Source organism: Myodes glareolus, chromosome 12 (genome assembly GCF_982192425.1).
Source record: "Myodes glareolus chromosome 12, mMyoGla1.1, whole genome shotgun sequence".
Classification (NCBI taxonomy): Eukaryota; Metazoa; Chordata; class Mammalia; order Rodentia; family Cricetidae; genus Myodes; species Myodes glareolus.
In genome coordinates this window covers 15,830,654-15,841,672 of record NC_142037.1, presented here as the reverse complement: position 1 = coordinate 15,841,672, position 11,019 = coordinate 15,830,654, and the positions used below count along the sequence as shown (strand labels likewise).

The 11,019-nt window shown below is 37.7% G+C and overlaps 1 pseudogene; it reads right to left on the bottom strand.

Moving 5' to 3' along the window:
- Positions 1 to 664: 664 nt before the first annotated feature.
- On the bottom strand, positions 665 to 1,379 carry LOC148120153 (T-cell receptor alpha chain V region 2B4 pseudogene; annotated as a pseudogene).
- Positions 1,380 to 11,019: the final 9,640 nt, after the last annotated feature.

The following is an 11,019-nucleotide window of genomic DNA, read 5'->3' as shown; positions in this document are numbered from 1 at the left end:
ATATATATAAAAATATTATTCGTCAGTAAAGAAAAATGAAATGATAGAATGTTCATGAAAATGGAATTATGAAAATATTGGAATCATAAAATACTGTGGGAAATGAGTTATCCCAGCCTCAGAGAGACAAACAAATGCAAATCTTAGCTTCTACATTTGGTTTGTATGTACTCTTGTGACTGAATTTGTGTAGAAGTCAGGAAGCTAGACAACTGACCCAAGTGTTAAAACGAATCATTCATAAAGATGAGTGGGAAGGTAATAGATCACAGGCTGTGGAGGTGGAAGAAGTGATACTGGGAGAAAGAAGGTTTCAGTAAGAATGCAGACGAAGAAGACTGTCGATGGGTATGCTTGGGGAAGGGTCAACAACAATAAAAATATATATTAAATTGCCAAAGAGAAATGAGCTACTTCATGAGCTCATTTTTCAAAATTAAAAAACAAATATTAATTTAATTGATGACTTTAAAAAGTCATCAAGTCACAGTGCTATAAAGGTGATAGTGTTATTTATGACATAGTATGAGGCGATTTTCATGGCCACATACGTATTGTCCAGCTCACCAAGACAGGTTCAGGAAGAGTGTGTACATTGTTGTATAACCATCAACTTAAAGAAGAATGGAAAATACTTCAGTCAAAAAATAGTGTACCTTTCCCTTTAGGACTGGCTATTTTCAAATTGTGAAAACACTTTCCCAAACAGACAGCCCTCTCTACTTTTGCTCTTATTTCCCATTGCATAAAGAATAGAAACAGGATTTCTCCACCCTGTGTTCTGTACTCTTTCTAAGTCCAAGTCAAGGTACAGTAGATTTGCATGCAGGCTTCAGGTACCTGGGGAGCACTGTGATTTCACTGTATACAGGAAGACAGCTGAGTCTGAGTCACTGGGCTGAGAGTCTCTGATGTGCAGGGAAACATGCAGGTTGGCTTTATTGAGGTCAACTGTGAATCTGTCTTCTTTCTTGTCACCACTGGAGAAGATGGACATCAGAGCCTTGGGGCTTTACCCAGGATGCTGTCTGTACCACCAGAAATTCTGAGTAGCACTATCACTGAAAGTGCCTTTGAGAGGCCATGCCTCTGTCAGAGACACTGAGGGATTATGGGATCTGCTGCACCTTCTGCTGCTCACCCCTGTTCAGAGAGGTAAATATCAGACAAACAGGACTAGGTGCATATGGATGTTAACACCCCAGAATGGCTGTTCATAGACCTCTCATTCCATAACAAGAGATTAAATCATCTGTATTTCTACTATTAGACTGGATGAGCAACAACTTTACATATAACATGTGTATCCCTAAGAATATCCCAAACTTACAGTCTAACTGAAACCACAGAACCACTAGGGAAACACTCAAGGATTTCATTCTCTCTTCCCCATCTTCACTAAGGATTCAGTTCTCAACTCTAAACTCACATTCAAAAGGGTCCACACATCCTGCTTAAGGAAACATGTAAAGAAGCAGCTTTGTTAGCAATCAGAAAAGTGACTCCTTTCCCCACCTCAGCAGCATCAAACCTGTCCTCTCCCCCTTCTCCTCTCCCTTTCCTCCCTTCTTCTTCCTACTCTCCCACTTGATAACTTTGCTCAGGAGCCCTGAGAAAATACTGCTCCTTTGTGGGCTCATAATAGTGACCAAAGAAATGTTCAAACTGCAAACTCTTCTGGCCTAACAATTAAAGGGTAAAGAACTTGAAAAGTCAGTAAGCATTTTTAACAGACCCGTAGTGCAGGTCACGTGAGAGAGAGGTGAGCACGACTGTGCACACACAGCACATGCTGTCTTCTTTCTCAGTAATAATAGGTCTCACATACAGCACTTTTCTGCGTTACTGTGAACCTGAAACAGAGCATCATGTGTGGCTCATGGGTAAGATGAGCAATAAGCAACAGTGTTAGTGTCCCAAAGTAAACAACAGAGCCAGAAGAAATCCAAAATCATTAAACTTAAACTATAAAAGAAAATAAATGAGGATACTGACATTGAGTGCTGCTAACACAATAGGGGAGGAGAGACTTCCCTTGATTGAGCCTAAAACAAAAGTCTCAGTGAGACTCACAGAAGTACAATCTTACTTTCCACAAAATATAACTTCAGAAGAAAGATCTGTGACACTTCTAGCAAGCATTAACTGTACAATAGTGCCATGGTGGGGATTCTTCTTTTAAAAGGTTTACTATTGATATTTAACCTCAACACTTAGACCAGTTCTTATGCACCCACACAGCACACTGAGTGTGCCCAACACTTTCTGTACCTTCCCTAATCTCCAGACCTACCCCATACCCAAAAACAGGGACATAGTTGTTACTGCTGAGTCTCACTTGTGGAGATTGAGAAATAAACCTCTGAAATATGCAGAATTTGCCTGTTTCATCCAGCAAGCTCAGTTTAATGTATGTTCAAATGACTCACAACCAATAAAAGAAATCAACAGGCCCAAGTCTAATCGCAAAACACAAGCAATGTAAGACAGTATGCTACCCATCCCCCAAATATAGAATTGCCTAAATAAACCTCAGAACATGGACAGTAAAAAAACTCTCATAAACTTCATTAAATAATGCAAGGAGTTTAATGATGACACAGTTCAGTGAGTTTAAATAAAATGCTCTTAAACAAGAGAAATGCTTGAGTGATGTCCACGAAAACAAAGCATAAACCTGAACGAATTGATGAGAACAATATAGGATTTGAAAACCCAAAGCAATGAGACATAGAAATATTGATGAGAACTCAAGCTGAAATGAAGATGGAATTAAAGCTTAACAGTCCAATGAGAAAACTCTGGAGGAAGCCTTACAATTAGAACACATGAAAAGAAGATAGAATATCGGGGCTCAAGGATAAAGCAAAATATATTAAAAAATGTTCAAACTCAAGAAAGGAACACACAAGGATAGCAGTACACCATAGAAAGGGCACATTTTGAAGGGTGTAAAGATGGCTTTATGGTTAAGAGTATTAACAGCTCTTCCCTATGATCTTGGTTCAATTGCAAGCACCCTTATCATGGCTCACAACTATCTGTAACTCCAGTTTTAGGGGATGGAAAAACCTTCAAGGACCTCTTCTGATATCAGACGTGTATGTGATATACAGACACACATACAGCTACAATACATACATAATAGTAATACAGATAATAATAATGATAACAATAATAATAAGCTTTAAAAAATCTATGCAAATTATAGGCATAGATGAAAAAGAATCCCGAGTCAAAGGTGCAGAAAGGCCCTTAAAATGATTATAGAAGAAAACTTCCCTAAACTAAGAAGAGGCACATCCCTATAGAAGAGGAACCACATTGAAGGAGTACGTCACAGACAATCCCACACCAGTTTGGAATTAGGATTAATAGAATGGTTATTTATTCAAAGGGGAAAAAACTTACAGATTACCGTCCCAGACAACAGCCCCTCTGCGTGAACAGGAAAGGAATCTAGGAGCCGGAAGCAGAGCCAGAAGCCAGAGAGGGAGAGGAGGACAACCGCTGCTTTTTTTTTAAAGAGAGAGAGACCAGGCCCCAGTGGGCTGGTAAATCAGCGGCGATTGGCTGAAGGAGTGGAAGGAGCTCCCACAGCACCACATAAATACCAAATAAATAAGAAAATTAAAAGAAATTCCACCTAGAATATCACAGTTAAAACACAAAACATACAGAACAAAGGAAGAACATGGGATCCTGAAAATAAAGAAAATAAACACGTTATATATAAAAGAAAATCAATCATAATAGCACATGATTTCTCTTGGAAACTTTGAAAACTATCAGAGACCGGAACAATGTATGCCAAATTCTAAAATATTCTACATGATAACCTAGACTACAGTACCTAGCAAAACTATCTGCCATAGATTAAGAATAAAGAAACATGATTCATGATATACATAGATTAAAAGACTTCAAGACCATGAGGCCATTCATACAGAGGATTCTAGAAGCAATACTTTAGGCTGAAGAGATGTATAAATATGGCCAAGAAATATAGAAAATAATGAAGGGATAATCACTGAAGTGCAAAATATGCCTAAGAACACAAATGGTTAAATACAACAAAATGACTGAAGCCAATACATACCCTTCAATGACAACTCTCATCCAGAAAGACAAATGTCACATGTTCTTTCTCACGTTGTTTCTATCAAAATCAACAGGTGTGAGTTAAAAACTGAAGAAAGAAAACAGTGTGGTATTGGCACTAAAACAGAAATGTTGACCAATGGAATCAAATCGAAGACCCAGATATTAATCCACAAACCTATGAACACCTGATTTTCGACAAAGAAGCTAAAATTATACAATGGAAGAAAGAAATCATCTTTAACAAATGGTGCTGACATAACTGGATATCAACCTGCAGAAGAATGAAAATAAATCCATATCTATCACCATGCACAAAACTCAAGTCCAAATGGATTAAAGACCTCAATATAAATCTGACTACACTGAACCTGAGAGAAGAGAAAGTGGGAACTAGTCTGCAACACATGGGCAAAGGAGAGGACTTCCTACATAGAACCCCGGTAGCACAGTCAATAAGAGCAACAATGAATAAATGGGACCTTCTGAAACTGAGAAGCTTCTGTAAGCAAAGGAGACTGTCATTAAGACAAAAAGGCAACCTAAAGAATGGGAGAAGATCTTCACCAACCGCACATCAGACAAAGGTCTGATCTGAAAAATATATAAAGAACTTAAGGAACTAGACATTAAAACTCTAATTAACCCAATTAAAAAATGGGGTACTAAAGTGAACAGAGATTTCTCAACAGAAAAAGTTCAAATGGCCAAAAGACACTTAAGTTCATGCTCAACCTTCTTAGCGATCAGGGAAATGCAAATCAAAACAACATTGAGATACCATCTTATGTCTGTCAGAATAGCTAAAATCAAAAACACCAATGATAGCCTATACTGGAGAGGATTGCCTTAAGGGGATCATTCATCCATTGTTGGTACAACCACTTTGGAAATCAGTGTTGCGATTTCTCAGGAAACTGGGAGTCAACCTACCTCAGGACACAACAGTTCCACTCTTGGAAATATACCCAAGAGATGCCCAATCAAACTACAAAAGCATTTATTAAACTCTGTTCATAGCAGCATTATTTGTAATAGCCAGAACCTGGAAACAACCTAGGTGACCCTCAAGAGAAGAATGGTTAAAGAAGGTGGGGCACATGTACACATTAGAGTTTTACTCAGCAGGAAAAAAAAAAACAATGACATCTTGAATTTTGCATGCAAATTGATGGAAATAGAAAACACTTTACTGAGTGAGATAACCCAGACCCCAAAAGATGAATATGGTATGTACTCTCTCGTAAGTGGATTCTACCCATAAATAAAGGACATTGAGCGAGTATTTCGTGATCCTAGAGAAGCTAAAAAAGAAGGTGAACCCAAAGGAAAACATATAGTTATCCTCCTGGATATTGGAAGAAGACAAGATTGTCAGGCATATGTTGGGAGCACAGGTGTGGGTTTGAGGTGGGGGTAAGGGGAGATGGGGAAAGAGAAGGGAAAAGGGGAGGATTGGGGAAGCTTGGGGGAATGGGATGGTTGAGATGGAGGAAGGGCAGATATGGGAGCAGGAAAGTAGATATCTTAATTAAGGGAGCCATTTTAGAGTTGGCGAGAGACTTGACTCTAGAGGGGTTCCCAGGTGTCCAAGAAGATGTCCCCAGCTTGTTCCATGGGCAGCAGAGGAGAGGGTGCCTGAACTCTCCTTATCCCATAGCCACACTAATGAATATCTTTCATATCACCATAGAACTTTCATCTGGCGATGGATGCAGATAGAGACAGAGACCCACATTGGAGCACTAGACTGAGCTCCCAAGGTCCAAACGAGGAGCAGAAGGAGGGAAAACCTGATCAAGGAAGTCAGGGCCACGAGGGGTGTGTCCACCCATGGAGACGGTGGGACTGATCTAATGGGTGCTCACCAAGGCCAGCTGGACTGGGACTGAATGAGCATGTGATCAAACCGGACTCTCAATATGGCTGACAATGATGTCTGGCTGAGAATCCAAGGATAATGGCACTGAGTTGTGATTCTACTGCTTGGACTGGCTTTGCGGGAGCCTAGTCTGTTTAGATGCTCACCTTTATAGACCTGGATAGAGAAGGGAGGACCTTGGACTTCCCACAGTGCAGGGCATTTGACTGCTCTTAGGACTGGAGAGGGAGTGGGAGGGGGAATGGGAGAAGTGGGAGGAAAATGGGAGGAGAGGAGTAGGTGGAAATTTTTAATAAATAAAAAAAAAGAAAATGTTCATGTTCACACAAAACACACATACACCTTAAGCGTATTTGGGCCACTTGTACATACTATGGTCCCCTAAACAGCCATAGACTAACAAACAAAACTCAAATTGGTTATTTCTTGCCATCTATACTTTGGTCGCTATTTCTTCCTTTTGTGTTCTAGAGCTATCATGTGTGCTGTTAAGTTGGTAATACAAGATCTCTTCATTATTTTCTTAGGTGGACACTTAGTGCTTGAACTTACCTCAGAATTCACTTCCCTATGTCCATTTGGTGTGGGCATGTAGTGTTCCCATAGTTCTTCAGTTCCAGAAAGATTTTCATTTTTATTCTTGACCATTTTTTATTTTAGTAGTACTTGTTCAGTTGTAATCAGTGTGTAAATTATTCTTTCTGTTGTTGGTGGCATTAATGGTGGTAAGAAAGTATGGAATATTCTATTTCTATTTTGCTAAATGTATTAAGACTTGTGTCCAAGTCTATGGTCTATTTTGAAGAAACTTCCATGAGGTTCTGGAAAGAAGATATATTCTGTTTGGGAGAAATGTACTCTAAATATTGGTTTTATCAATTTATTTTGTGTTGTCAGTTAGCTCCAGTATTTCTGTTTAGTTTATGTTTGGAGGACCTGTCTATTGGTGAGAATGGGATATTGGAGTCTCTCACTAACAGTGTGCTAACTGTCAATATGTGATTTATGCTGTAGCAGTGTTTATTTTACAAACTTGGGAGTCCTAGTTTTTGGTACATACATTTTAAGAATTACAGTGTACTCTTTATGATTTTTTTCCTTTGATGACTATGTAGTATCTTTCCATATCTCTTATGATTAGGTTTGGTTTGAGGTCTGTTTAGTCAGACGTTCAAATGGCTACACTGGCATGCTTCTTAGTTTCATTTGCTTGGAGCATTTTTTCCTATTCTTTTATTCAAAGGTGAAGTCTGTGTTTGATGTTAATGTGTCTGTCTGGAATGCAGCATAAGAATAGCTACTATTTTATTAGGAAATTTAGAACATTTTCCTTGAGAGTTTTTGAGTGTTTGTTTACTTGTTTTGAGGTACTGGCGGGGGGTTCCCCTTTTTTTTTTGATTTGATGGTTGACATTATTTATTCTTTGTGTTTTCTGTGGTGTGGTTATCTTCTTTAGGTTTCAGTTTTCCTTCTAGTGCCTTCTGTAGGGCTGGATTTGTAGATAGATTCTGTTTAATTTGGTTTATCATTGAATGTCTTACTCCATCTATGGTAAATGGAAGTTTTGTTGGGTATAATAGTCTAAATGGCACCTGTGGTATCTTAAAGTAGTACAACATCTGCCCAGGGTCTTCTAGACTTTAGATTGTCTATTAAGAAAACTGGTATTATTTAAGCTATTATTAAACTATGCCTGCCTTTGTTTTTTCCCTTGTACTGTTCTATATTCCTTTTTGTTCCATACATTAACTGTTCTGAATATTAATATTAAGTGCCATGACAGCTTTTTTATGGTGCAGTCTATTTGGTGTTCTGTATGCTCCATGTATCTTGATAGGCATATCCTTTTTGAGGATTGTGGTAATTTTTATCTATGATATTGTTCAAATATTTTCTGTGCCTTTGACCTGAGTCGCTTCTCCAGATTTTGTCTTTTCAAAGTGCCCTAGGTTTCTCCAATGTTTTGTGCCTAAAAATTTTTAGATTCAACATTTTCTTAGACCAAGGTGTCCATTTTCCTATCATTATCTCCATTGGTTTAGATTATTTTATTTCATCTCTTATAATCTCTTGGTGAAATTTGACACTGAGCTTCCTGTTTGAGTTACTAAACTTTGTTTTCCATGCTTCCCTTACTTTCTGTTTTCCTTATTGATTCTTTTTCTTCTTGCAAGTCTTGAACTGTTTTCTTCACTACATCCCACTGCTTCTTTGTGCTTTCATAGATTAATTAGGGGGGTTATTCATTCTGCTTTGAACACCTATAGCATATTCATAACATCTATTCTAAACTTATTGTATTGTGTTCCAACTATATTGTTTTTCTCAGGGTCTACTGTAATAGTGTTTCTCGGTTTTACTGGAGACATGTCATGTGGCTGTTACTGACTGTTTTTATGCTGGAATCCAGGCATTTGGGTTTGGGATCACTGCAAACCCTGGTGCTGATATCTGATCTTGTCTTTATTGGTTGTTGCTGTTCTTTACTTTATGTTGCCCTCTCTGGTTATTAAGAGAGTGTAGTGACTCTGGTTTGCCTGGTAGGCTGATACTCTGCCAGATGTTGCAAGTAGGCTTTCTGATATAATAAGGTTCTTCATATTGGATGCTGACACTTAGGCATGGAAATTGGCTAGAAGAGGGTTGGAATGAAGAAAGCAGGGAAGAAATCAGGATGTACCAATAGAAACTCCTTAGTGCTCTGGGAATGGGGGCAAAGAGGGAGGAGAGGGCATAGCAGAAGTCTTGTATAGAAAGATATACCAAAGATATACCCAGAGATGTACTGGGGATGAGACTTGGAGTTTTGATTTAGAGAGGAGGAGGGACATTGAAGATCACCTACTTGCTCCTGCATCCCTTTGTTCTGTCCATCCTACCCACATTACTTTATTAGAAATCGTGAGGTATGGAAGGGTTGTTACCCTTAGATAATCTGTCCTTCTATAGTATTAAATAGACATAATCTAGATGCCACCTTTTCTGCCATATTTAGCTCATTGTGAATTACTTGAGTGAAGACAATGGCTTGTATATGGAGATCAAGGCAACTGAGAACTTCATTGTTTCCATGATCATCAGAGGCCAAACTTTCTTTTGCTCCTCTGAGTTTGTACTCAGCTCCCCCTGCAGTTTCTGTCACTGTGTCACTCAGAGCACAATAGTACAGAGCTGAGTCTGACTCTTTGACAGCAGCTTTCTGTAAGTGGAAGGAAGTGGATTCTTTATCATATGTAGCTTCAAAACCTCTGTTGTTTCCCTTGTTGTTGGCTGTTGTGACTTTCAAAAGCAGCTCAGGACCTTCTCCAGGATATTGGACATACCAGAATAGACTTGGGTACCCTGTGGTTGAATAAGTGCAGTTTATAAATAGGAAGTCATCTTCTGAGAGGGTGACTTGACCTTGTTTCTGGGTCACTGAGTCTCCATGAGTTCTTCCTAAAGAAAGAAGAGGATATGTGTTACATTAATAACAAAGTTCTTAGATAATTAAATGTTTTTCTGACATCATAGAAGAACGATCATAAATTTTAACTCACTTCACTTACCAAGTATGAATAGCAGCATCATAGTCACTAAAGCTGGAGAAGTGTTCATCTTTAGTATCACCCAAGTAATGTTCTTGACTCTTCACACAAAGAAATGATGAAATGACATCAAATGATGAACTTATGTAGCTTTTACTTCTCACAGATAATGATCTTGTGTCAGGAAACTCCTCCCCTTAGATGACAGAGACAAACTAGGGTCTCTTACCTCCCAGAAGTCACTAACGTTCTCATACTTGAAATCATTCATAAGGCACATGTCAATTTTAAGTTGCCTTTAAGGATATAAGTAATGGTCATTAATATATCCAAGGTTGTCATTCTTAGGATTCAATCTGACATGAAAATTTTATAGTAGAATAATTGATGTGTTCTCTGTTTTGGTTTTTTACCATACTATGAATTAAAGGCAAGAAGTAGATTTTACCAGTTTATCCAGTTTATATTCACTGATTTGAATTTGGAGTAAGATAATATTCAGGCCTAAATTGATGGCTCAGGACCAGAAAGCACTTATTTATTGTGCTTTTGATTTTCAGAACAAAAATAGTGTTCCTCAACTATCTGTAGCTCCAGTTCCAGGGTAAATGACTCTCTCTTATGATCTACTTGAGCACCAGTCACATACATGGTATGCAATTACAAATGCAGGCAAAACACTCATGTACATAAACAAAATAAATAAATATTTAAATTTTCCTAACATTATTGTGTCATGGTAATTAGAAACTGTATTTTGGATTGTGTGATCATTAAAATCTGTTCTTTATATCTTCTAAAGATTTAAATGATGGGTTTACACTGTCCATTTACTTTAAAGGTCATTGGTGTCTTGAAACAATGTTTGAAGGTTAACTGTACAGGACAGCAATAACAAAGGAAGAAATTTTGACTGGCATGTAGAATTCACGTGTTATGCCATGCTCTACATCACATGTAAACTACAACCTTTTCCTTAGTTCTTTTCTGTAAATGTCATTGTGACCACTGATACTTGTTGTTAGAAAATGCAATGTTAGCTATCATTTGGAAGTGGGGAGATAATCTGGGACTCTTCCTTACAGACCTGAAAAGAGCAAACAGCCAGCTTACACAAGCGTCTTCAGAAAAACTCCTTCCTCCAAATGTCAAAGCTTCCACTTATGAGTCTTTCTTCATGACTGCCATGTTTCTGTGGGAGCTTCTTTTATTTTTCAATTTGTCTTAGTAGTATTTCTTTATTGACAAAATTTGTTTCTCAAAATGCTATTCTATTTTTTATATAATTCAAAAAAATTTTATTAGTTCCACCAGTAGGTATATACCCTAAGAAAAAAATCAGAAAAATGCACTAAATATTTGTTCCAGTATTATGTATAACACTTTAATAAATAAAATCTAAACATCTGAGACAGAACTTTGTATTTACAAATAATAATTTTAAAAAATTTATTAATAACTTTTTTATGAATTATAGTCTAAAGCATATAAAGTAGCATTCAGTTATA